The sequence below is a fragment of the Canis lupus genome, chromosome 8 (assembly GCF_048164855.1).
Source record: "Canis lupus baileyi chromosome 8, mCanLup2.hap1, whole genome shotgun sequence".
In the NCBI taxonomy this organism is placed as follows: Eukaryota; Metazoa; Chordata; class Mammalia; order Carnivora; family Canidae; genus Canis; species Canis lupus.
The window spans coordinates 3,387,614-3,414,228 of NC_132845.1; the positions used below are offsets into that span (position 1 = coordinate 3,387,614).

General features: G+C 33.8%; 1 protein-coding gene and 1 long non-coding RNA gene across 7 annotated transcripts in view; one reads left to right on the plus strand and one right to left on the minus strand.

Annotated features, from left to right (window-relative positions):
* NEGR1 (neuronal growth regulator 1) overlaps positions 1 to 26,615 on the minus strand; it is an 812,983-nt gene that overhangs the window by 429,396 nt on the left and 356,972 nt on the right. The gene's annotated exons all lie outside the window — the stretch shown is intronic.
* Positions 6,753 to 26,615, plus strand: part of LOC140637780 (uncharacterized) — a 33,676-nt gene continuing 13,813 nt past the window's right edge. For 2 of the 5 annotated variants that reach the window (XR_012034815.1, XR_012034812.1), the window contains exons 1-7: positions 6,753 to 6,885; positions 7,308 to 7,469; positions 9,750 to 9,802; positions 12,071 to 12,159; positions 14,069 to 14,157; positions 17,039 to 17,111; positions 17,362 to 17,389. This is a non-coding gene — a long non-coding RNA (uncharacterized lncRNA). The remainder of the gene's footprint in view (positions 6,886 to 7,307; positions 7,470 to 9,749; positions 9,803 to 12,070; positions 12,160 to 14,068; positions 14,158 to 17,038; positions 17,112 to 17,361; positions 17,390 to 26,615) is intronic. The other 3 variants (XR_012034813.1, XR_012034814.1, XR_012034816.1) reach the window with 3 other exon arrangements.

The window sequence follows — 26,615 nt, forward strand, 5'->3', positions numbered from 1 at the left end:
ATGTAAACTTTTCTGATGACCCTTTGCTGACATTGTAGGTGGGAAGATAATTAAATGCACCATGATAATTACACAACAAACCCCTTTGTTCAAGAATTTATAATTGATACATATTCTTTATTTGCTGAAGTTGACAGAATAAAATTATGTCTGAGTGTTTTATTTAAAAAAATCTCTAAACATGCAAAATGTTCCAGTTTATCACAAATTTAAAAAGATTTTTTTGTTCTCTATGAAAAATACCTTAAGATAACTTTCGTGCTCTTTACTAAAGCATTTCACAAAAATCTTAGAAATGCCAAGTTTTTAACATGGCATTCACAACATTTCTTGGGGCTATATAATTTTCCTCCCTATCTTTAGATGGAGTATTGAGTACAATTTCAGATTTTTTTAACTGAAAATCTTTTATTTAAAGACAAAGTGTAAAAGAACTAAAAATCTCTTTTCTGAGGGCCCAATTTAGAAACTTTAAACAGACTAATGTAAACATCGGTAAAATATTATCTCCAACACTTGCTTCAGAAATTGAAGCATTTGTGTGAGTTATATAAGAATAAATATGTTTTCATAGCCACCAACCATGGTAACTTTAGTACAACTTGTCTTGAAACATTTCAAGATTATCAAGATAGCTAATAATATAAAAACAATTTACAGTAGTATTTTTAGAAGTGCATAATTTTAACTATAAACCTTAGGATTTTATAATGGAAAGATAAAAGCTTTATATTTCAAAATTCCCCCAGGTATCAAGGGTAGCAAACCATAAGGATATGTTTTCATAATAATAAAAAATTTAAGTACTTTATATAGAGAATATTTTATGATCTTTCAACTTTTTATTGATATCCTTCCTAATAAACTATTCTTATTGTTCATATTTCAGAGAAGAATGGCTGTATTTTGAATGCTTTTTGTATCAAATCTTCCTAGGGTTAATAAAATTCTCATTTTAATCCATTTAAAATATATTTCTAGAGTCAAAAATGGTGGTTTACAATTACTTACCCAAATGAATCCTTTAGAATATATGCAAGCTAGTGTTGGCCGAACAAAGAGTCCTTGTTGATATTTCTTCATTAACTGTTCTGTGTTCAAATTTAAGACAACCTTTGGTTCCATATGAATATTCTTTTTGTAGACTTTTTTTTTAACTCCTTTGAAATGAGCTCTAAGCATTTTGATACTGATAGTTTCAATGAAGCTTTTCAAAGTACTCTTTTACCCTCTAGTAAAATATTATTTTTCAACTCCCTACCAAGATAACCTACTGCCTTCAATTCCGACTGTATGCATAAATATTTTCCTTCTCCCTACCCACGAATGCATCACCTCAGAAAAGGTTGAGACCTTCGGACAAAGGCTCTATGCTTACAGCCGCTAGAATTTCCCTTAAGACCTCACATTTTGCCACAATAAAGAATTAATAGTGGAGGGGGATTGATATTTATTTAATTATTAACCTTGAATATTTAGATTAGATTTTCAGCCTGAAATTAAACTTCCTGGAATTCCATGGGAATGACAGGCAACATACCTAGTAGTTATAATAACAGTGGTAAATACTCAGAACAACAAAAGATGGGTGGTATTCTTATATATAAGAAATTTATTTTATGGACCCACCTGGTTTTGGTATCTCACACTTTTTACCTATAAAGGATTCTCAAGAGAATTCTGTTCAGTTTCAATCCTTCCTACAATGCAGCATGTTTCAAGCTTGAAGGAAATTGCTCTTCTAAAGATTATGTAGATAACAGGATCCCCAAATATGCAGATGTTTTATGAGAGGCTTTCATTTGGGACAATCGGGGTCTGATGCAGAAAGGTATCAGAAAAAAAAGAAAGAAAGACATAAGAGGATGAGGAGAAAAGGAAACCATCTGCTTCGCAGCAAATTCAGCTTTTAATAAGAATACTATTGACAGTTTCTTCCTTGTAATATCTGTGACATCACCAAGCCTTCTGGCAGTTGCACATAAGTTCCCTAGACTTAAATCTTAGTCTAAAATAAACCGTAACTGTTAATAGTTTGGCAGGGTTCACCTCAATTAGGTGTTTGCACAGATTTCTACATTTACATTTTCCTAACTTGCTAATAGGCATGTGTATTTTAAAATTAAGTATGAAGCTATAAATAAACCATTTAAAACAAAGATTCTGCAAGGTGCATATGTTTGCTCTATTTATTTTCATTTGATTATCAACTATTAAATTTGCAGGGATATGCTTTTATTATGAAAATCCATGTGGACAAGATTGGTGTAAATATTTCTTGAATATAATGAGTAGCACATAACTTTATTAAAATGTGGCGGACTACAAGTTAAGTTCCCAGCTGAATTATTTTAGTACTAATATGCTCTTTTTGAAAGACTTTCCCTTTCACCCAACTGCTTTTTGCTTGTGATTTTAAGGGTATGCACTTAATCTTGCTATTTCAGCTATATCTGTGTACTGTAGAAAGCAGGCAGTTCTTAGAATGGCTGATAAACTAGTTGACCTCTGTAATCTACATTTTAGAGAAATGCATTTCAGCTGCAGATGTTTCCAAAGGTAGAAAATCTGTGAAGAAAATTAATCTGTAACTGACAGATGTTTTCCTATTAACACAGCTTGGGAATATTCTGTCCCAAACATGTTGCTTTCCTCTGGAATTCAAGAGCACTGTTATCTCACTTTCCTAGACTTTTGGATCCTAAAGCACGGCACCAAGATGGACTGTCATCTAAATAAACAGATGCAAACGTTGCTTTGTAGTTAGAGGGTGCAATTTAAATCTGTTGACTTTCACATTTGCCCCTTTCCATTTAATTCAGTTAGTTGTATAACTGCTGATAAAATTCTCCAAGTCCTGTGGAAGGCCCCGTTAGTTGCTTATATCAAAACTCAGAGTCAGTATAAACCTTGGCAGAAGATTTCATTCTATTTGGGCATTTTATAGCATCTTAGGGAATTATTTTTCTCCTAAGGGCTTTATTATTAATGGAAACTGCCCACGTGCTTTGAGGGAAGAATGGACTTCCTCAATTAGAAGACCTTTCAAGAGAGTTAACAGGGAATTTATTTTTTCATTTAGAGAAGAGAATGTTTCCCATAAGAGCACTGAATCTTTCATGGCTGACTTTCTTGCAAACACAATGTGTAAAATTTTTAGTTCCTTAAAAATTAAAGAGACACTGAAATTTAATAAGGCTTAAAAGGGACCTATCTTTAGTAGCCCTGTTTTTTTCATCCCCCAGTCCTTGTGATAACAGGTTATCAGCTCCACAAACTAAAAAAAAAAAAAAAAAAAAAAAAAAATCATCTTCAAGATATTAAAAACAAAACAAAACAAACAAAACAAAACAAAACAAAAAACACAAGTTGAGTTGAGCTCTTCCCGAGGACTTAGTTTCAGTGGTTCTCAATCTCTATCTGGAGGAGGTTACAGGAAGACTTTTTGCTAACAACAATTATTAACTATGTGATTATGGATAATTTTCTTTGCCTTCTGAGGTTTTATTGTTTCATTTGGGAGTTATCTTATCCACTTTGTGGGTTATAAATATTGGAGAAAATTTGTGAAAAATATCTACCATAATGGTAAGTACTTAAATGATACTTTGTAATCATTTGGTAAATGCCACAATATTTACCTTGGTTTAACTCAATTCAATATTTGTGAACTCAAAAGGTATAATTTCAGATTTGTTACTGCTTGGCTTTGGAACCTCAGTCTCTCTGAGCCTCATTTATTCTATGTAAAAAGCATTACTTCAGCAATACCAGCACTGTAGGATTTATTAATGTATTTGCCTCATTCACCTCATCAATACCTCTACTGTAGGATTTATTAATTTATTTACTTACTACAGAAGTATATGTCTTCAATTAAATTCCTTTGACAACATAAAATTCCATCTTGATTTTATGACATTATACATTATTCGTAATAATAAAATTATTTCCATAATTTCCTCTAGATTAAAATACTTGATGTACTATAAAATCATCACACACATTAAGTTTCTGTTATTTGATATCTGTCATGATGGCCAATTTTGGAATTTCTGCTTAACAAACAGAAAACTCAAAGGGATGATCTTTTTGTTCAACTAAAACTATAGCACAGATAATACAACACGAGAATCTCACTATTTAATAAACATCCCAGAGGAGATATAGTGTGTCTAGCATAGTGATGATTATAGGTTAAGATTGACTCAACTTGATAAACACACATAACACAAATTGTTTGCTATTATTGTTAGAAACAATACCAAATATGTAAGAAAATAAAAGTCTTGAAAAGTAAACAGAAGAGTTAACAACAGCTATTTAAAATCATTTTCTTTACTCTCTTGATATTATGACTCTTTTGCATCCTTAACTATAATGCTATGGTCTTTATGCTTTACTCACATTAATGAAAATCAAATGTCTCAATTTCTCTAAAAGTCTTCTTAAAGTGTACTGGAAGTAATTCTATTTATCCCTTCCTTATTCTATATTTTCTCCAACACTATCGTTAATTGACTATTCTTTCCTCCACTTTGGTTTTTGAGCAGCTTATATCTTGCTTTTCATCATGTTAGCTTTAAGAGTGATATTTTGCCTCGTTTCTTGGTAATAGAGGGTATGAAAGTTGTTCAAAGAAATGCCAATTGTTCTGCAAGTCATCTATTTTTTGCTGTAACTGGACCACATTCACACATACAGACCCACGGTCTAAACTCATACTGTAGTTGAACACTGTATAGGTGAAACATTCAAATATTAGTGCCTTTGACTGATAGGTTTATAAAACACTTCTCTTCTACTTGATAATTTGATAAGTGGATTGACAAAACCAAATCCAAAAATGATTAAAATCACAGAACTTGAAAACTGAATTTCTTATACTATATCTATGGTATGCAAAAACCTGTCATTGGCATGTGGGGAACTGAGAACTAGATGACACATTCACTCACCACTTTCATGAAACAAGTTCACCAAATAAAAGTTGCATTTAAAAAAAAAAAAGTGATTGTTCAGAATAAGACTGGCATTCCTGTCAATAGGTAATAACTTGTAATGAATCAAAGCAGTTGCCTAGTTGTTAGTTTAAATTCACCTGGAAAATAGTTGGACTTGTCCTTGAGAAATGGACAAGTAATATATTACTTGTAAATATATTTCTCTATATACTTGATCCTATTTCTTCTTGTAAACATATTTCTCTATATATTTGAGGAATGCAAAAGAATCTAAAACAACTTACTGAGGGCTCCACTTTCATATGCTAAGGCCAGTGTCAAATGCTTTCTTAATCTTGTTGATAAAAGTCACAAGGGCTTTTGAATCCCTTGGCCTTGGCTAAAATGGAGTTAAACTGGGGAGGGGTGAATTTGTCTTAGCACAGATACTGGTAATTTTAGTCTAACATCTCTGCACCTGGGTGATTCTAAGGATGTCACAGAATAATGAGCACAATAAACAATTAGCATCATCCAAGAAACAGCCCTCAAATAGTCTGTGGCATCTGTTTGTCCCCAGCTCTAGAGCTAATAAGAGCCAGGACTCTCCACGGTACCTTCCTTTTCAACTTCAAGTCTAATTACAATTTCTGCATTTCAAACTGGTGAGGTACTTATGGCTAGGGAAAAGACTCACAATATTTTATAGTAGAACAAATTAAGAAACCCTGCATAAGTGGGCCGAACGCCAGCTTGCAATTCTCCCAGAAGACCTGACTCACGTAGCAATGTTTCTTGCAAGATTTCTACTTGTTTAGATTTTTTTTAAAGATTTTTTTATTATAAGGGAAAAAATTTCACATTAGCACTTTTTAAAACTTCTTCAGTAAAGCACAAAATTAGCAATGCAACTATACGTAAGAGGGTCTGGGTGAACAGAAAACACATGAAGTTTACACACTGAGGCTGGAATATGCAATAAAATCTCCAAACTTCCTAGAAAATGGTTCGCAAGACATTAATTAATCACACTGAACATGATTTTTTAATATGTATAGAAACACTAGAGAATAGGGAAGCACTTAATATTGTAGGGAGTCTTTCCTTGATTATACATATTAGCATTATTATGACTTATCCAAATGTCTAGGAAAATATGTTTCTCTCTGAACTTTCATCTGTTCAATATTTACCTGGACGTTTTTCTTAACCATACATGTGGGTCTTTACATTCAGCGTAAAAACTTACAAAATATGTTCTTCACCAACTATAAAATGAGTAGGATGTAAACATGCTTTCAATAAGCAGATTTTTTTTCTTTTTGGAAAGACTTAAAATGCTAACTAAATCTGATGAAGTTTCTGTATCAAAAGAGAGCTCTTTCATTTATGCACCTCTGAGAAAAGACCATAAACAATTAACAGTTCTTATGACAAACCTGAACTCTAATGTTTGCAGGCTTTCAAAGGAGTTGCTAATTATACACAAAGGAATAAAAGGTGTTGAAAACTTTAACAAAGGGCTTGGACTAGTCCAGGGGAGTTTCTTGAAGTCAAAACCTGATAAACATATTCTTTTGAGAATGACGATGATTAGGTATGTCCTAGTAAGGACAGTAAACAAAAATGTTAGTGTTTCCTGTAGCAGCGATGATCTGAGAACAATTAAGACCTAAAGTTAAAAAAAAAAAAAAAAAAAAAAAAGACCTAAAGTTTACATTGCATTCTTCTTCCCTAGTATTAACGTGGGGATTCCATGGCAACGGTTACTAGATATTATATTATCTGTCTCCGTGGCCACCAATTATACTACAAGGGCGTGTGCAGAGTACATGCTTAGTCAAGGGTTATGGGGGAAAAGATACTGAAGGAAGGCAGAGATGGAAGGGGAAATTGTGGGTGGGACAGATAAATGAGTCCATAGTTCTTTACATCTCATCCGGTAAGTTATTTATTTTATTCTATTTTGGGTACTAGACTTATCTTCACTTTTTAACATTAATCATCTTCTGCAATGGAATGATAGGTTGTGCGAGCCACACTACACTTGTTATATCATTTCAGCCACTCCTCAATTTGCCTTAAACAGGCAGCAATATCTTCAGTGAAGATAAACCAGATGTAACACTACTTGAGAGCTATTTATTATTATATTTTTATATCCATTATGTTTACTAGTTTTCTGAAGCAGGGAGATACTAACAAGTGAGGAATGAGCACAGCTTACTCTTGTCACTCGGCTTCTTTTATATTGACCAGCGCTAAGACAAGATTCCATTTAGGGCACAAACTATTAATGCATTTATATGAAAGCTTAACAATTTTTAAAAATTTTATCTATCTGTCTAAATCTATTCATTTTAGATTACTTATTTATCGAAGGAGGAAAGGGGCAGAGCGAGGGAGAGGAAAACCTAGGAAGACTGCACTGAGCAGGGAGCCAGACACTAGCTGATTCTTACTACGCTGAAATCATGACCAGAGGCAAAACCAAGAGTTGGCTGATGAACCCACTGCGCCACCCAGGTGCTCCCCTTAACAGTTTTTTTAAAATTCAAGCCTTTTATTTACTTTTCTCCCCCTTCTTAGGATTTTCTTTTTTTTTTTTTTTTTTATTTTACCACCATGGTTCTTGCTCCCCTGTATTGTGCTCTACATCTTTTCTTTGTTTCCTAAGGATAAGAAATATATATTCTCTTGGACGCTCGGGTGGAAGTAAACTTTCTCTGTGTGAATTCCTACAGTCTAACCATCTTTACATGCCATACCCGAATACTATTCACATGTCCTTTGCTGCTGTGATCTTGCTGCCATGGCTAGTAAGAGAGAAATTCAGGGAGCTCAAACTTCTAAGACTACACATTTACATGTCTTTAGAATGACAAACATATGTCTGAATAGCCGGACAGTCCCATAATTTATTCTTCATTTTGTTCCTCTCCCAGAGTGGTTAGCCAATGTGCTATATCATTTTAAATTCTGAGTTTTCTATGAATAGAAAAAAAAACTGACTTAGAATAGAAGTACAGACGGTCTTTTGGTATTCTCTTGAGTCCTACAATTAGACCCGCACAAAATATCCTAAATACTTCAAGCATAAAAGGAGGTAAATTCAAGCAGGAGTAGGCGTCCTTAGAAGCACCCTGCTAGAATTAATAACAATTGATAATAACAATATTTCTATTTATTTAGCAGTTACCATGCAACAAGTACTATACTAAATGCTTTAAATGCATGATATCACTTCATCTTAAAACACCACCGAGATATATGAGTTATCCTCAGTTTATGGTTTATAGGTAAGGAAAGTAAAACTAAAGATGTTAAGTAACTGGGATACTGTTTGGGATTCGATTGAGACTAGAGGATCTTGATTACTAATGTTAACTAATTTGCTAAAGACAAATATCCTTCCCTAATAAAATCTAAAGTCCTTCAATGAGTTTCATTAAGGGAAGGAAGGAAGGAAGGAAGGAAGGAAGGAAGGAAGGAAGGAAGAAAAGAAAAGAAAAGAAAAAATAAAAGGAGAAAGGATGAATGAACTCTAGGAAAGAGATCATATATATACTACTAAAATATATCAGGAACATCTATGGTCTCCAGGCATACTCATGGCATGGTTCCGGCGTTAGCTACCATTTTGCCCTCATAAGGACATTTTGGAACCTTGTGCAAGAGAGACTAAGAAAATAGGTATATTAGGTTTTAAGTTAGGTCCTAGTGTGTATCTTTCTTGTATGTCTCAAATGGTCTAAGATTTTGTTATTTTCATCATCATTATTATATAACCTAAAGGGTACTTACTATTTACTAGGTACAGTGCTTCCTTTTTCATATATTATTTTATTCTCACAATAGTCCTTTAAAGCAGATGATTATTTTTCATTTTTATGGAGATATAATCTAAATTCGACAAAAGTCACCCTTTTATTTGCACATGTCAATGGTTTTTAGTATATTCACAAGATTATGCAACTATCCCCATATTTTCATCACCCCAAAAAGAAATATCCCATCCATTAGCATTCACTTTTCATTCCCCTTTCCCTCTGGCCCTTGGCAACCACCAATTTATTTTTCAACCTTAAGGATTTTTCTGTTCTAAGCATTTCATGTACACAGAATCATAAATTATGTGGCTGTCTGTTTCTGGCTTCTTTCACTTAATATATGAACATTCAACCATATTGCAGCATATCAGCACATTATTCCTTCTTTTGGCCAAATACTATTCCATAATCACATATATCACATTTGCTTATATTTTTATCAGTTAATGGACATTTGAGTTGTTTCCAGTTTTGGGCTGTTGTCATTAATGCTGTTAGAACACCCAGGTACAAGTTTTTATGTGAACATATATTTTTGGTTCTACTGTATATATACATAGGAGTAGAAATGCTGTGTCATATGGTAAACTCTTCAAGTTTTTGAGGAATAGCCACCACACTGTTTATCACAACACCTATACCTTTTTACATTCCAAACAGTAATGTTTTGAGGGTTATAATTGCTCTACATCTTTGCCGATATTTGTTATAATTCATTTTAGTTATAGCCATCTCAGTGTGTGTGAATTGGTATCTTATGGTTTTGATTTGCATTTCCCTATTGAATTGTGTTAAACATATTTTTATGTGCTTATGGACCAGTTGTATATTTTCTTTAGAGAAACATATATTCAAAATGTTTTGAATATTTTCTAATCGGATTGTCATTTCCTTGTTTAGTTGTAAGAATTCTTTATATATTTTAGTACTAGTGCCTTACCTGAGACATGATTTGCAAATTTCTCCCACTCTGTAGTTGTTTCAGTTTCTTGATGAGATCCTTTGAAGCAAGGACATTTTAAATTTTCAGTAAGTACAATTTATCTTTTTTTTTTCCCTTTTAATGCTTGTATTCTTGGTGCCATATTCAAGAAACCACTGCCTAACCTAAGGCCCTGAAGATTTACTCTTATGTTTTCTTGTTAAGAGTTTTATAGTTGCAGCTCTGACCGTCAAGTGTTTAATCCATTCTGAGTTCATTTTTTTTTTGGACATAACCTGAGGTAGGGGTTCAATGTAATTTTTTTGCATGTGGATATCCAGTAGTTCCGGCACCATTTGTTGAAAAGGCTATTGTTTCCCTGTTGAGCTGTCTTGCCATCCTTGTGAAAAATCAATTGGCCATAAATATGAAGGTTTATTTCTGGATTCTCAATTTAGATTATCTCCATTTTAGAAATGAGAAAATTGAGGCATGAAGAGATTAAAGTCAAAGGTAACAATCTAGTAAACTGAGATTCAAAGTTGGTTGGACTGACTGCAAATGTTGTGTCCTTAAGCACTTCTGAAGCCATGTTACACATACCATCTACACTGATCCATCCTGGACTGACTCCCTTTTGAATTTCTCAGCTGATAAAATAATTGCTGAGTATTTCTTTTTTGTTCAGATTTAAAGTACAGTATCACTGTGTATATTCTATAACTCAAAGTATTATGCCCCTGTTTTCCATTTCAAAAACATGTATAAATGAAAAAACATCAGATTTTCTCCCACACCCCAATATGGATAGCTCAATATAACATAAAATCAGATAAGCAGGACAAAAAGGTGATGTTCTACATTGGATTTAAAATAAAAAAAAGATAGCTCTCAGATCCCAGCTGTGCAGCTAGTTAGTTACTTGTTCCTTGATAAATCCTGCAACCGCTTTGTTGTAACCTTTTTCACCTGCAAAAGGAGAAATCTGAAATACTAGTATAAAATATCTAAAATCGTTTCTATATTTGTGACCCTAGTTTGAAAGACATTATTTAGGGCTGATAACAAATACAGCTTATAAGTTTATATTTGAAGGGGGGCCTGGTTGGCTGAGTCAGTAGAGCATGTGACTCTTGACCTCAGGCTTGTATGTCCAAACCCCATGTTGAATGTAAAAATTACGTAAAAATAAAATCTGTAAACAAAAAGCTTATATTTAATATTTATGCACATGAAGAAAAAAGCATATTAGCCCTATTTTAAAATACAGAGTAGATTGATTTCCTACTTACCAATGGCATAAAAATCAAAGAAATTCTACAGTAAAAGTATAAAAAATATCTAAAACTTTAGGGTATTTGTATTTTTTTATCTCAAATTGGTCAATCTCTTTGGTATTAGATATTAAGTTCCTATTAAAAAATTGAGGAATACTAATCTAAAATTAATCAGTTTAACAGTATATTCACCTAATAATGATCAGAAGAATGAGACATAGCCTATTCATGTGTTCAGAGGAAGAAAAGCATTTTCAATTTTGAAATGTTAAGATAATAGTCTTGACTCATTCACAAAGTCAGAAGAGGATTTTGGCCTAGAGATAGTATTTTTTTTGAACGACCTGAGAAGTTTTACGTTTTCAACGTCACAATGGCCAGTGTGCCATGACTAATCATAAGACTCATTAACCAGGAATGACGGAGAGTCTATAAATAGTAAATAATTTTTCTTTCCAAGTCTGACTGACTAAAGGCACTCAATGACATTTTAAAATCAGGCTGGTTGGTTTTTATAGTATCAGTGACTAGGGAGGCTAATATGTTCTTTCTTAGCGGTAAGTCAGGGTCTTTTAATTTTTTCTCTTTTTTAAAATTTTTTATTTTATTTTTTAAAGATCTTATTCACCTACTTGAGAGGGAAAGAGAGGCAGAGACAGAGTCAGAACATGAGCGGGGAGGAGGAGGCAGAGGGAGAGGGAGAAGCAGACTTCCTGCTGAGCAGGGAGCCTGATATGAGGCTGGATCCCAGGACCCTGGGATCATGACCTGAGCTGAAGCCAGATGCTTAACCAACTGAGCATCCCATTTGTTTTCTTATTAATAAATTTTTATCCTTTCTAAGATTTATCCTATAAAATGTTTATAGACATCAAAACATTTTTCAATGAGAAAATTACTATACAATTTGTTTCCCTTAAAGTTTAAATAAACTTTCGAAGTTTAAAACATATCTTGAAATAATTGATATCCAAACGTTCTGCTTCAGTGAAAAAAAAAGCCATCTTTTACATATATGCCTAGGACTACCATGGAAAAATGTGTGCAAAGTTAAAATTCCATGGGGAAGAAGTCCATTTATTTTTTCATCTCTTTCAGAAAACTGGAAAATCAAACCATTGTCCCTCCTTGGATGCCTGCTAAACAGTTGCACCAAGTTATTTGTCACTGGCTTCTGAACTGCTTACGTAAATATATAAAAGTTTAGAACGTAGACCTTAAAAATGAGACCGGGGAAAGGGGGAAGTTCCACGTTGAGTCAGTACTGACCTCTGAATTTCAGAAATGGAGGATCATCCAAGGGTTAATAGGGAGACAGTGCAAGCAAGGCCATCTGTAGGAGCTGACCTGCTCAAAGGATCAACAAGTAGTCGACAGAGATTCTTTGATACCAGATGGTTGGGAAAAGAAGATAGGGATTTAAGCCTTGAAAGAGTCCTTGAGCAGGGATAGTTTTACAATGGAAAGGAACAAATACTGAGGAAGAAATTATTGAGAGCACACACATTAGGAGCCCCAACTCCTTGAAACAGTTAAAATGTTACACAACTGCATTTCAATTTTATAGTATCTGCATGTAGCCCCAATTACCCAAATTAAAACCAATATTTATAATTCCAATTAAATGTGATCTAAATTCATGTGTGAAAGCTTTTTTAATTAGGGTTAAAAGGTCTTTAATCCAAGGTCATATTATTCATAGTTAGGAACTACTTTATTTAGATAAGAAGCCATTTTCTTTCGTTTCAAATCAGGTTGGTCTGAAATTTTCCATATTCGCCTCTTAGTATCCAGATCTCATCCAACAGGAACTATTGTTGGCTTTTATCAATTATCCAAAATGTCAGTACTATGAGTCGAGGATCCATTCTCATGGGTGCAAATTCTCCTCTGGCTCCACAGTTCTCCTTATGGCCTTCCTATAAGATAGCCATCGGGAACACCTGAGTCTTTTCACAGACCTACAGAGAAAACATAACTAATGAAGGAAAATGTCTGAGTTTTACACAACCAGTAGAACCCTTGCTGATGCACTGACTGCTTAAGTATTTTTTCATTCTCTACATCACACCAAACAATTATGTCATTGAGTGTGAAATCCTGCTCAAGGAAAGGCCTATGCAATTTCTTTGATCTGATATTTTATCACATGGTACATGGGAGGGGGTTAAGAACTCTTATAAAGGATGGTACAGTGGAGTTAGGCCAAATTTCATCACAGTACAGTGTCATAACTCGTGAACTAGAAGTTTAGAAGTAAAATAACCCCATGCTTTCCCCTATTAGTCTCTGGTTTAGTATTTACACATGCATTCTTTATCCTAGTCATGCAAATAAGCACATTACTTATTGTTATGAATTAAAATTATTTATTACATTCACTTTATTATATTGAATTGTCCAATTATTTTTGAGGCAATTTAACAATGTAAAAAATCCCTAAGCATATTTATTTAGTTTTTTGAAACAGAAATAGTTCATTTTCATTTAATAATATTCAAATCATCTTAATTGCCTTCACTGATACATGTAATGTTTTGAATCTTAATAATTAGAGTTATTTAACTTGCAGGGTAGCCAACTATGGACTGGAAAATGAGGGCAGGGCTCCAATTAATGTGGGAAAAGAATGTTTGCATGTTTTAATAACTTTTAAGAGGAAACATAAGATTTAAGCTGTAACCACAATTACAGAAGATAGAGATGGAAAGCACATTTATTTGCTCAACTCATCTCTCAGTATGTACAGAATTATTCCACGCAAAATGCAGATGTTTTGCTTAGTTAATATTAATTTAACCTGGGAAAGATACATTGAATGGAAAAGACTGAAACAGAGAAATAATGCAGGCTCTAATTGTGTGTAGGTATGAAATAGAGAATAGTGAAAGAAAATATATAATCACCATCACCATTATTATCTTCATAGCTTAAAAGTGTAAAAGAGTTTAAAAATATTTCCTATTTTTAATCTTCAAGTAATGTATAAGAAAATGATTTGAACATAAATCCATGAAACCTTAAAACAACCTTTTTCTACTCTAAAATCATCTGATGATGACATTAATCTTAGCGATGTGATCTGTATTTGTTGAGGTATCAATGAAGCAGCCATATGGACCTGTCCAAAACATTATATTAATGTGTGGTTGAAATCTGAAAATGACGTTTGAATTTGAGACATAGTAAGTAGAAACAAAATGATGCAAAAATAAAGAATGACCTTGATACTTATTTCCCTAAGAACCTATCATTACTACTACTACTACTATATCGTTACTACTACTAGTACTACTCCTACTGCTACTACTAGTGCTAATAATAAGTATCTTTTATTAACTATCTCTGACATATTGGTAATATCATTAGTACCTGATACATGACTTATTTATTATGCTTTTCCCTTCAACTAGAATGTAAACTTCATGAAAACAACTTCCAAAGGTTATCTTAAATACTGCTAAATCCCTAGGTCCTACTGTACATGGTATGATCTAAGTGCTAAAAATACTATTATTGAATGAACAACCAAGTACATTGATTACTAACGTAGGAAACTGGCTTACAGAAGATGGAACAATCATCAAGATGGAACCCTGGGATAGGAGTTGCCTCCTAACCAATGCAGGGCCTTGTAACACTAGATGAGTGTCTTTTCAAAGAACTTTTTCTTAAATATGAGGCATAAATATCTTTTTTTTTAAGATCATGACCTTTTTTTTAATTCATGAGACACACACACACACACACACACGGGTGGGGGGGGGGGAGAAAGAGGCAGAGACACAAGCAGAGGGAGAAGCAGGCTCCAAGCAGGGAGCCTGATGTGGGACTCGATCCTGGGACTCTGGGATCATGCCCTGGGCTGAAGACGGCGCTAAACCGCTGAGCCACCTGGGCTGCCCAAGGTATAAATATCTTATATTTGATTTTTAACCATAAGATCACAAAAATGGGGAAATAATATAATTATCATAATGTTTATTTTTCTTCAAAATATCACAAATATTTGTATTGTTAATTGCAAGTTCAGGCAAATTAAGGAAGAAAAGGTCTTCCCATTCCTTTTTCTTAGAAACTGAAAGAGGCAGACATAGAAGTATATATAAGTTTAAGGGCCCATTAGTAAGGACAAGACTGGATATCACAGCACCAAGACCCACTGCTCCAGTGCTTATTTACTAGGTGATAAAATATAAGTGCAATATGTGATCAGTGTGCTTTTATTTATTTTTATTTATTTTTATTTTTTTTTTCAGTGTGCTTTTAAAAACTTAAATCCTGAAGAACCCAGAGATGCATTCATTAAGGCTTGTTTAACACAAGGGCATTTGTCAGTTTATGTATTTTTATTGCCCCCTCAGAAAAGTTAGAAATTAATAGCAGTTAAGAATCTTCCCATAAGGGTTACTACTGAAAAATATCTTAGTTTATTTTAATTCACAAGATACTCAGAATCATTTATTCTTACAAGGAGCTCAAACCTATTATAGGCACTGTATTTATAGCAGCTGTGCTCTATGTGATGATTTGCTTGGTCAGATACTGTTTATTTATTCAGCCCCAAAATTCAGTGCTATACAGTGGGACCTACCCACTTCTTCAAGTTTGACCTAAACCTCTTATAAGTTGTTATTTTATCTCAAATATAAATCTATCACTTCGGAACTTAATAAATTTTACCTTTTCATACTCTAACCCAATATCTGTAAGGTCATGACTGAAACTATGATCATTTTTAAAACATTCATCGCTAAGTGCTCTACTAGAGCACATATAATTTATCCTTTTTTTAAAAAAAGATTGATTGATTGATTGATTGATTTTACTTATTTGAGAGAGAGAGAGAGCACAAGTGTGGAGGAGAGGTGGAAGGAGAGAGAATCTCCCTGGTGAACATGGAGCCCGACCCCATGACCCTGACATCATGACCTAAGCCAAAATCAGAAGTTGGGACGCTTAACCAACTGAGTCACCCAGGCACCCCTATAAATTTTTTAATGAATACATTTAGGTAGCACAATAACTACAATATGAGCAACAAGATGTTATTGCTAATTCTAAAATACACTTTCTAATATATATCATTCATATTCACTTATAGATTATATTTTCATGTTTCCTTGTGATAATTGCTTATTAGCTATATTATGGGACCAGGATAAACTATTTGAGGCTAGAATCGACCAATGAATTATTAAAATGCTATGATTAATCCTCCTTTATCAATTTCCTATTTGTAGTTTTTAATCTATCTATGAAATTTAGTTACGTTAAGAATAGGGATATCCAAACGAACTAGGGGTGGTAGAAGGGGAGGAGGGCAGGGGGTGGGAGTGAATGGGTGACGGCACTGGGGGTTATTCTGTATGTTAGTAAATTGAACACCAATAAAAAATAAATTTAAAAAAAAAAAAAAAAGAATAGGGATATCCTGGGGCACCTGGGTGGCTCAGTTGGTTAAGCACCTCCCCTCAGCTCAGGGATCAACCCTGTATTGGGCTCCCAGCTCAGCCGGGAGTTTGCTTCTCCCTCCGCCTGCACGAGTGCATGCTCTTTCTTTCTTTCTCTCTCCCTCTCAAATTAATAAATAATCTTAAGAAAAAAAAAGAATAGGGATATTTAGATCAAATAAAGGTGAAGAAACTTGTTCCAAAATATGTAAATCTCCAGAGATCACAGTCAAAAGATCATAAAACTAAGTTGTCTTCATATTACTATTACGCAAGCCCACATTTACTTCTCTGCACCAATACAAGCCTTGCTGACTTTTGATACCACTGTGATGGTATATAACCACTTTTTAATGTCCGTTCATATCTTTAGTATATTTGCTAAAATAATAAATCTTATTTGGCTTAAAATTCTTCTGCTCCCCAGCAAAATTAAAGCAGGAATTTTATTTTCAATGCTATTTCTTTGCACTTCATTTTATAAAATATTAACCAAACTTGACAAAAGATTTTTATATGATGATAGCATTTCAACTAAGATATTTAATATGTCAGGTATTGTTAGTTTTAAATCAGTCAACGAGCCCCATTATGACCTCAATCTTTCATCTAGAGATGTCCTGGAAGTCCCATGACTAAGGTGATGCATTTAATCATGTGACAAGACTGATCATCTATAAATTTTGGTATGTGTTCAAACACATTTCCGTTACACATTTTCTCTCTTTCTTTAAAGGATCTCACATATATATTTATATAAATAATAATTTTCCTATCGATTAATCAGTCAGATATGTGGTATGCATGCTGTTATTTATTGACTTTAATGTTAGTGTGCAGAAACAAATTTCTGGTCTTATAATTTATATCAGTCTTATTTATTCATTTAATAACAACTGATTTATTACTTTGCTTTTACTATTTACATGGTACAAGAGCTTCCAGTGATGACTTCATCACTCTGGTATGTATTATATTAAAGTGCTGTAGTCTATCTTTTTATCTAGCCCAAATGAAATCCAGTACAAAACAGTGCCTTAGGGACAAAAGCAGTTGTGATGTAAGGGGAGCAGCTACATCAATCAGCATCATACCAAGAGAAAAAGAGGGAGCTTGGGTATGTTTATTAATAACATTATTTTGGTGCACCTGGGTAGCTCAGTCAGTTGAGGGCTGACTTAATTTTGGCTCAGGTCATGATCTCAGGGTTGTGGATCCTAATCTCCCATCAGGCTCTGGGTTTGGCACAAAGTCTGCTTGAGATTTTCTGTCTCTCTCCCTTTGCTCCTCCTCCTGCTGTGTTCTCTCTCATAAATAAATAAATAAATAAATAAATAAATAAATAAATAAATTCTTTAAAAAATAACATTATTTCAAGGAGATATTACTTAATGAAATTAATTTATATTATTAACAGATAAATTATATTATACATTATAAAATAGCATGGTTAACAACTCTTATGTGCCAATTCTACATGACTGGACATAATTGTTTGATGTCTGTGGCATGATCTCCAAATAATAATCAAGTTGACTTTCTTTTCATTCTACAATTGTCATGGTAGACACAAAGTCTCATAAAGTACTATAAATTTAATGTAGTAGCGATGTTCCTTAAACTTTTGAACACTGTAAGTCAGGATTTATTTCTGTGTTTCTTCCAACATAGGGCTTGGCAAGACTAGCAGTCTCTCTTTTTTTTTTTTTTTTTTTTAGGATTTATTTATTTTATTCAGAGAGAGAGAGAGAGACTGAGAGGCAGAGACACAGGCAGAGGGAGAAGCAGGCTCCATGCAGGGAGCCCGACATGGGACTTGATCCCAGGTTCCCAGGATCACACCCCAGGCTGCAGGCAGTGCCAAACCACTGCGCCACTAGGGCTGCCCAAACTAGCAGTCTCTTCTTAAGAAGTAACGTCTGTCTGCATGAAGGCAGCTGGGAACAAATTTACACTAGAGTTTGCATAGGCCAATCCTTACACAATTTCCTGTTTCTGCAAGCAAACTCACTGAAGAATGGTCACATTTATTAGAATTTCTACTCATTTGGCATCCACGCACTCAATCGGTGTCCAGAAAGAACTCAAAATCAAGACAACACTGGCATCTGGCAATTTTACTCCTGATACACACATCTGTGTAGAACAAGGCTGTGTGACCCCACAGTCAGCAGTGTGGATTCTACTACGTATCATACCAAACATGCGAGCCTACTCCATACAAAGCTTCCAACACAGGCTCAGTAATCCAGTCTATCCCTAGTACAACTTTTGAATGAATGCTACAGCAGCAACCTTCAGTATTTGCAAAAATAGAATGTTCCCAAAGGATTATGGAAGGTTTTTTTTTTTTTTCTTCTTCTTCTTCTTTAATCCGGGCATTTTTGTGTAATCAACTTGTTTTTTTCTCACTATGTAACTCTGTCTTAAGAATACAGATATTTGATCCAATATTTTGGTTGAGATATTTGAAAAAATACTCAGTTTCAATTTTCAAATGAGTTTTTAATGCTTCTGTGTGCAACAACAAAAAAAGTTAACTTTTTCTCACTATAACTGAAACTATGTGTTTAGATAACGTTTATTTACTTTAAAATCATAATATTTTTGTTGAATTAAATTTTTGATGAATTAAAATGTAAAATTCTCATCTATTCCTGTATTTTTAGATAAACAGTTTTCTTTATATTTATATATTACTCATATTAATGAAGTTCACTGTTTAGTTGGAGTTTTCCTCTGACCTAGAAGCAAATTCTTAGAACAATGTAAATATAATCAATAAAAATCAAAATCATGAAGATTACTTATTAAGTTAAACAATTTGAGACCCATTGGCCATTAACTCGTCTTTCAGGTTCTTGATGGAACAAATAAAATAAAATTTACTTTCTGAGTTTAACTATAGTCTAGAATAGTCTCTCTGATTAAGGAAGAATTAGGGATCCCTGGGTGGCGCAGCGGTTTAGCGCCTGCCTTTGGCCCAGGACGCGATCCTGGAGAGCCGGGATCGAATCCCACGTCGGGCTCCCGGTGCATGGAGCCTGCTTCTCTCTCTGCCTGTGTCTCTGCCTCTCTCTCTCTCTCTCACTGTGACTATCATAAATAAATAAAAATTTAAAAAAAGGAAGAATTAGAAAGTAAAATAAAAAGAGAATATGTTTAAAGCAGGATCCAATAGTAATTGCTTTCCGAAGAAATGAATCCATATATAATAAGAGATTTAACACATTATTCTCACAGGCAGATTGGACAAGCACATTAAATACACTTATGATTTAATAAAATGACATTTTGAAGCCTCATTAGAAATATACGGTCTATTAACTCTTTCTCTGTATCAAAACCATCCAATCAACTAAACAACACAATACTAAACAACACAATACAGTATTAGGTGAATTGTGTATTTTGCATCCTGATAACCGGGATTTCAGGTGTTCCTAGAGGCAGCCCCTTATCTCTTAGCTATGCTTAACTCTTACCTACCTCCAAGAAGCAATTAGTAAAGACAGTCTTTAGTAAGTCAGCTGAGGATCAGAAAGATTCTCCCTTTTACTTTCACCTCTAGGATTTTCTTATTTTTATTATTCTTATTTTAATTACCAGCCAGCCCATGAGGTAACTCCAGTTGTTTCCAGGGAAAAACATGATAGGAAATAATTTCCTCTTGTCTCTGCCATATGGTGCATTATTTCATTCTCTACCAGTACTTTATTTGAAAAACTTTAAACCAAAAGTGATCAATATTTATAAGAGAATATACTATTTCTAATTCAATGCAGATGAAACACATAAAAAGAGAGCATTTTCATAAAGATTTAAAAGCAAATTCTAGGTCTGGTCTCTGTGTTCATTACTGTATCTCCAAAGTAGGTGTCTAGAAACTACATAGCACTTACTGACTCCAATTTAATGTGAACATAACTGGCCAATACATTGACTTAACCTTTGTTAAAAGCATGAAATAATGTATTTGAAGAGATAAAAAAATAGCAGAGACAGAATGTGAAAAAGACACCAGTTAGGTCCAGCTGAAATAGTCACTTGGTCTCTTCTCTATAACATGCCTCTAAATCTTCTCCAGCACAGCTTTCATCCTCATTTAATGCAAACATGTCCAAAATCTTAACCACAGTTACAAGTCTGAATTATGACAATTTTAATTCAAACACTGAACTATTCTAGCAAATGTGCTGGAACTCCAAAGAGAACAGAAAGAGAAAAAAACGAACATGAGTCCAACATGAAGTGTGACAGGAGCCCCGTCAGATGCTTCAGTACTATATAACGTCCTCAGAAGGTGGACAACTCACCTCAAAAGGTAGAAAGGACGCTCTAAGAGGTCCTCCAACTGGGAAAGAAACAGATTTTAAACTTAGGTCTACTTGACTCCTTTTGTTACTACCTTTATGACCTATCAAATCGCTCAACTCCAATGGGTCTTGGGACCCTTATGGTAATTTCAGTTTGATGCCTAAACATCTTCCACATATACACTATATTATCTTAACTCTGTGTAATCAGTTGTCATAGTTATTAATCCCTTACAGCAGCATCTAAACCATCATGTGTCTCTATTCCAAATTAATTCGTGTGTTAATATTTCTATTTCCTATTTTCTATTTCCTTCTTTTCTCAAATCTAAGAAAATGAGCTGACTTATTGTTCCTTATTTCTTAAATACACGTGCAGTTTTAAAACAGGGTAAAGTTTAACTGTTGACATAGGGCAAATCACTTGAAAGCACTCAGGTTTTTAAATATGGAATTTCCTATGGTACCAGTGGTTTTAAGGGCTCTTGCTGCTGAGATACTTGGAGAGTTCCCTTTGGATTGCTTATGAGGCATTCAAAACAATTAGTCTCTGCTACAATGCTCTGTGGGCACCATCCTAAAGATGAAAGGTGTAATGGTTAATTCACAGAGATGACGCTTTGGAGAAGGGATTGCTTCATGCTGCTACATAGCAGGGCGTATCTGCAGGAGCCCATTTGAAATGGCTTGTGGCTTTTCTCTCATAAAGTGGCCCCCCAAATCAGGCAAAATAGGACTGAAAACCGAAGAGTGTTTCTCTACTGGGCATGATTCTGAAAGTTTACTTTTTTCTTTCTTCAAAGATACACCCTAGAATAAAACATAGCCTTTTAATGTTCCTTGTGTTTGTTGAACATGATTGCTTTGTTACTGTTTGGTTAATCTCACCAAACCACTTCTAAATTCAAAAGCAATTTTTTTTTTCTATCTTGCTCTTTTTGTTCTGAGCTAGGACAAGATGATAACAGTGGCTGGCAAGAGTGAGTTAATTTTATAACCCAAACTGACATCCCATTCAAGTACCCACAATTTAAAAGAGTAATGAATTGTCAGTTTTAAACTGGAAAGGGGATTTTATGTGATTTTAGAAGTCTTTTGAATATTTATTTTGTTCCACTTTACACAAATCTGTGTAAGATTTATCTTGTTAGTTCTAGATGTAAGTCTCTCTTGGCCAGATATGGAAAATAAATCAGACTTCACAAACATTATGAATACTGAATCAATATATTAATATTGAGGAGGTGTTTGAAAGATTTATTAACCACAAAAAGATAGCAAATTTTACATCAGATATGTTAAATATGTTTAATCAAAGTCATCAATTGTAGTTATGCATAGACTCTATATATAGTACAGAGATTTACTTAAATATGTTACAGATTCAAATGAGACTATCATATGATTGGATGCTTACAGACAGAAAAGGAAAAAGTTAGAATTGACAGATGGAGTAGGAAAGTGCATTTTGTTTTTCGTTTTAAGCTTTTTTCCCTCCTTATCACTGATTTTTAAAAATAGCTCCACAAAGTCAGACATTCTAAGTCAGCTAATTAATAGTCAGGGAAGAGTCTCATTCATTCAACAAATATTTAACGAATGTCTCTTGGAGGACAGACCACATGCTAGAAGCTGAAGATAAACCGTAAATAAGACATCATCTTAACCTCTGAGACACTTAGAATCCAGTGGATAAATAGGCAAACAAATAACTACGATCGAAGTTTGAACATTAAATATTGGAATATTTTGAAAGGGTTCTTAGTCCAAACTGATTTTAGAGGTGTGCCAGTAATGAAATGAAATACTTACATACCTATTAGGTGAGAAGAACCCTCAAAGACAGGCCTGATTATCCTCATTTCACAGCTGATTAAACTGACCCTCATTGATTATATAACTTAACATTTTTCATGAAAGGAAATGATGCTAATCACGGTAAAGTGGGAATTGAAATCTAGGTAATTTCACTTAAAAACTCCATTCTATTTCTGATTTACAGCTCTGCCTACATTCTCATCAATTAATAAGTAAAATTATATTCAAAGTAGCATTCAGTTTATTTGGCAAAATTCTAAGCTTCTAGAGTAGGTTACATGATCATATCTAAAGCTTTTCTTATAGCCTTGGCTTCTAGTCAGAGTATCCTGTGGAGCTTTAAAAAAATATTTCCAACTACTGACACCACCCTGGTAAGAGTAACATTATTCTGTTTGTTTTCTTTTATTGGAATTATTCTCTAGATGTAAATATATGAAACATTTTGCAAAGGAAAACTAAGACAATATGTTGTTAGTGACATTTCCTCAATGGATTTGATTAAAGTATACATTGGCTGGCAGTATATTAATTTTATCAGTATTTAGATGGGTATAGAAAGGAAAGCATTTGGTAAGAATCTTGTATTGCAATGTTTATTAAAATATGACTAAATGGATTACAGTGGAAAGAGCTTTGGTTAGGAGACAGATGACATCCATTTAAGACCTGGCTCTGCTATTTACTATCTCTTTGATCTGCAACAAGAAATTCAACTTTCCTTGCACTTCAATTTTTCATATTTATAAAATGGGAAAAATGTACCTATTCATCGGCCCTTCGGGAATTGTAAATAATGCAAATAAGTTGATGGATACAAAATCCTTTTAACTGTAGGTATAAATAAAGCCAAGGAAGGGACTCAGTCCCATGAGAACAGGGAGTGTTTGTGGGCCATCAATACCTAAATAAATTGAGGCCAAGAACTGTAAGATTATTTAGCCAAAATTATATGGGAATTTAATAACAAATTTGGAATTTGGATCTTTGTCTCTTAAATATAGTCTCTTTCCACTTACAGTAGAGTTTCCCAAAATAAACAGGCATATTGGAGAGAAATGGAGAGTTTTAGTGTCAAGTAAGTTTGGTAAAAGTTGAGCGATAAGAAATGTAAAGCACCAATTCTGTAGTTGGTCTTTAATTTGAGCCCTAGATTTGCTATTTCTTATTTGTATTATTTTGTATAATTTGTCAAACCTACATGAGCTCCCCTCCCCCAATTTCCTTGTTCATAAAATAGGGATAATTATAATATTTATATTTTATCTCCTTTGAGGTTGATTACATATAATATAATAAGCACTTAGTACAGAGTGTGGCACACAGTAAATAATCCAACAGACACAACCCATGTATTAGTTGTTTATGGCTTCTCTGACAAATTACCAGAAACTTCCTGGCTTAAAACAACATGAAACTTACTGTCTTACGGTTCTGTAGGTTAGAAATTCAAAAACAGTCTTCCAGGGCTACAATTGAGACATAGGCAGGTCTGCTGCATTCCTTTCTGAATGTTCTAGGAGTGATGTTTCTCCTTATTTTTTTTTCCAAATTCTAAAGGTTGTCCACATTCAGTGGCCAATGGCTCCTTCCTCCATCTTCAAAGCTAGGTTAGTCTTCACATCACATCATTATGATCTATTTTCTATCCTTCTCTTCTACTTTCATGGACACCTGTGATTACAATGAGCCTACCCAATAATCTAGGATAATCTATTTTAAATTCAGTTAATAAGCAACCTTAATTCCATATTCAACTCTAATTACTCCTTACCATTTTTTTTTTTTTTTTTTTTATTTATTTATTTTTTTTTTATTGGTGTTCAATTTACTAACATACAGAATAACACCCAGTGCCCGTCACCCATTCACTCCCACCCCCCGCCCTCCTCCCCTTCTACCACCCCTAGTTCGTTTCCCAGAGTTAGCAGTCTTTATGTTCTGTCTCCCTTTCTGATATTTCCCACACATTTCTTCTCCCTTCCCTTATTTTCCCTTTCACTATTAAGGTAACATATGTACATCCTCCAGGGATTAGGACATGAACGCCTCTGAAGGCCAATATTCTGACTACCACAGACACCATGATGAAAAATTGCTTTTAAAGAATCTTATACACATTTACTCTGTATATGCTTTAGAGGAGAGTATAGTAATTACAGTTTTTAAGTTTATTTGAAACCGTTTATTTGCAGACTACTGTTTGGAATTATTGCTCCAAAGAATATACTTTAGACAATGATGTATTTATCATACTTCTAGCATATTATCTCCAATGCATTTATTAGTAATGGACTACAATTTGACACATGAGTGTGTATGCAAGCATTTACCTGCACCTGTATATATATATGTATGCATACTGTTATATATGTGTGTATATGTGTAAATAAAATAAATAAAAATAAGTAAAATTTACTATTAGATTTCATATTTTAATTACTTCATAGTAATTTCCAATTTTACTCTTTAAAGTAATTTTCCCTTTTTTTCTGACATATATTTAGCACTAATTTTAATTGTTTGATACAAATGATTCAGTGCAATTCTGTAGAGGAAATCCTTATCAGTTTGAATGGGTTTAAAAGTTCACAATAGGCCCTAATTCAAATATTTCTAGCCACGTATATTTACTAAAATACAGAAGCAACCCTTTTCTACATTACATTTTCCAGTTTTATTTAGAATAGGCAAAGAAACAAAAAAGGAAGCCTGCATGATGTCACTTGTAAACTCATGGTTTTTGTGTGATATTCCTCTTTTTCCTAATTTTGGATTTCTCAATCTTAGAGATTAGATTTTGAAGAATAAGACAATATGTTAGAACTGAAAGAAGACCCAATGCCAAATGGCATGCTTTCATCAACTGATTAGAATTTTTTTCTATTCATTTTACCCTGATTTCATTTCCAATTATTTTCTTTCTAGTTGTTCAGCACTTTCTAATCTCTTATAACAAAAGAAGAGATGGCACATACACACAAAAGAAAAAAAAATAGAGCTGCTATTCCTGAATTTCATTATTTTATAGTCATTAACACATGGTTACAATCTCTGACACAAAATATTTCTCTGAAGACAAAGGAAGAAAAAACACTGATAACTAAGTACAGCCTTTGGTTTAAGCAAGACAATCAATATATTTCTGGGCATATCTCTAATCCCTCAGTTGGTATAAGCTCTTACGTGAAGAATTGATCACAATAGGAACGTTCTCTCCCATTAACATAACAAATGCTAAACTTAAAACAAAAGCATTCTAATTTGAACAATATGAGAAGATTGTGAGATATTTCAGGCCCTTGAGACCAGAGTTTATGGTCAACCCAAGAGAGGACTCACAGACAGCAAGCCTGAGTGAGAATTAACCCTTTCTGAACAAACCCACACTACCATCTGTATCCTGTAAGAAGACACTGGCAGGACACTCATGGGAATGCAGGACCCTGGGGCCAGTCTCACCACTGACAGACTTCATCCTTGACTTCAACAATCAAAATGTCAGTGCTTGTTATGTTGATACATGTTCAACCCTATCATTTCTATTTTTTTCCCTCCACTCACATTTTCTTCCACTGTATTTCACAGAAAAGGTACATGAGGCACAAGACTATTGCTGCAAATGAACAAATTAACTAGAAATACCACTTGCCTCTGGATTTCCAAAGTATATCACCAAAGTTTCCATAGGGGACCTCTCAGTAGACATGGGAATGTAAAAATAAGATTCGTAAGGAAATCTCTTCCTTTAGCTGACACCAAAAGTTTTCCCATTAATATGGTCCGTAATTAGTCTGCCATTATGCAAGTTAAAGGCCACACAATGAAACATATATACTTTTTAAATAGCTTTATTTGTCAGCCTGGGAGGTAATGGGTCTAAAATTAAAAAAAAAAAAAAAGATTGGCAAGAATTTCATCAATTCTAATAAAGCGCTTGGGTGGCATTTTAAGACATTTAGTTTTGACAACAAAGCCTTTTTTTGTCATTATGAAGTTGAAAAATGTCTTGGCCTATGCAGTCTCCTATGTTAGTGGTCATCTCCCCTCCAAAAG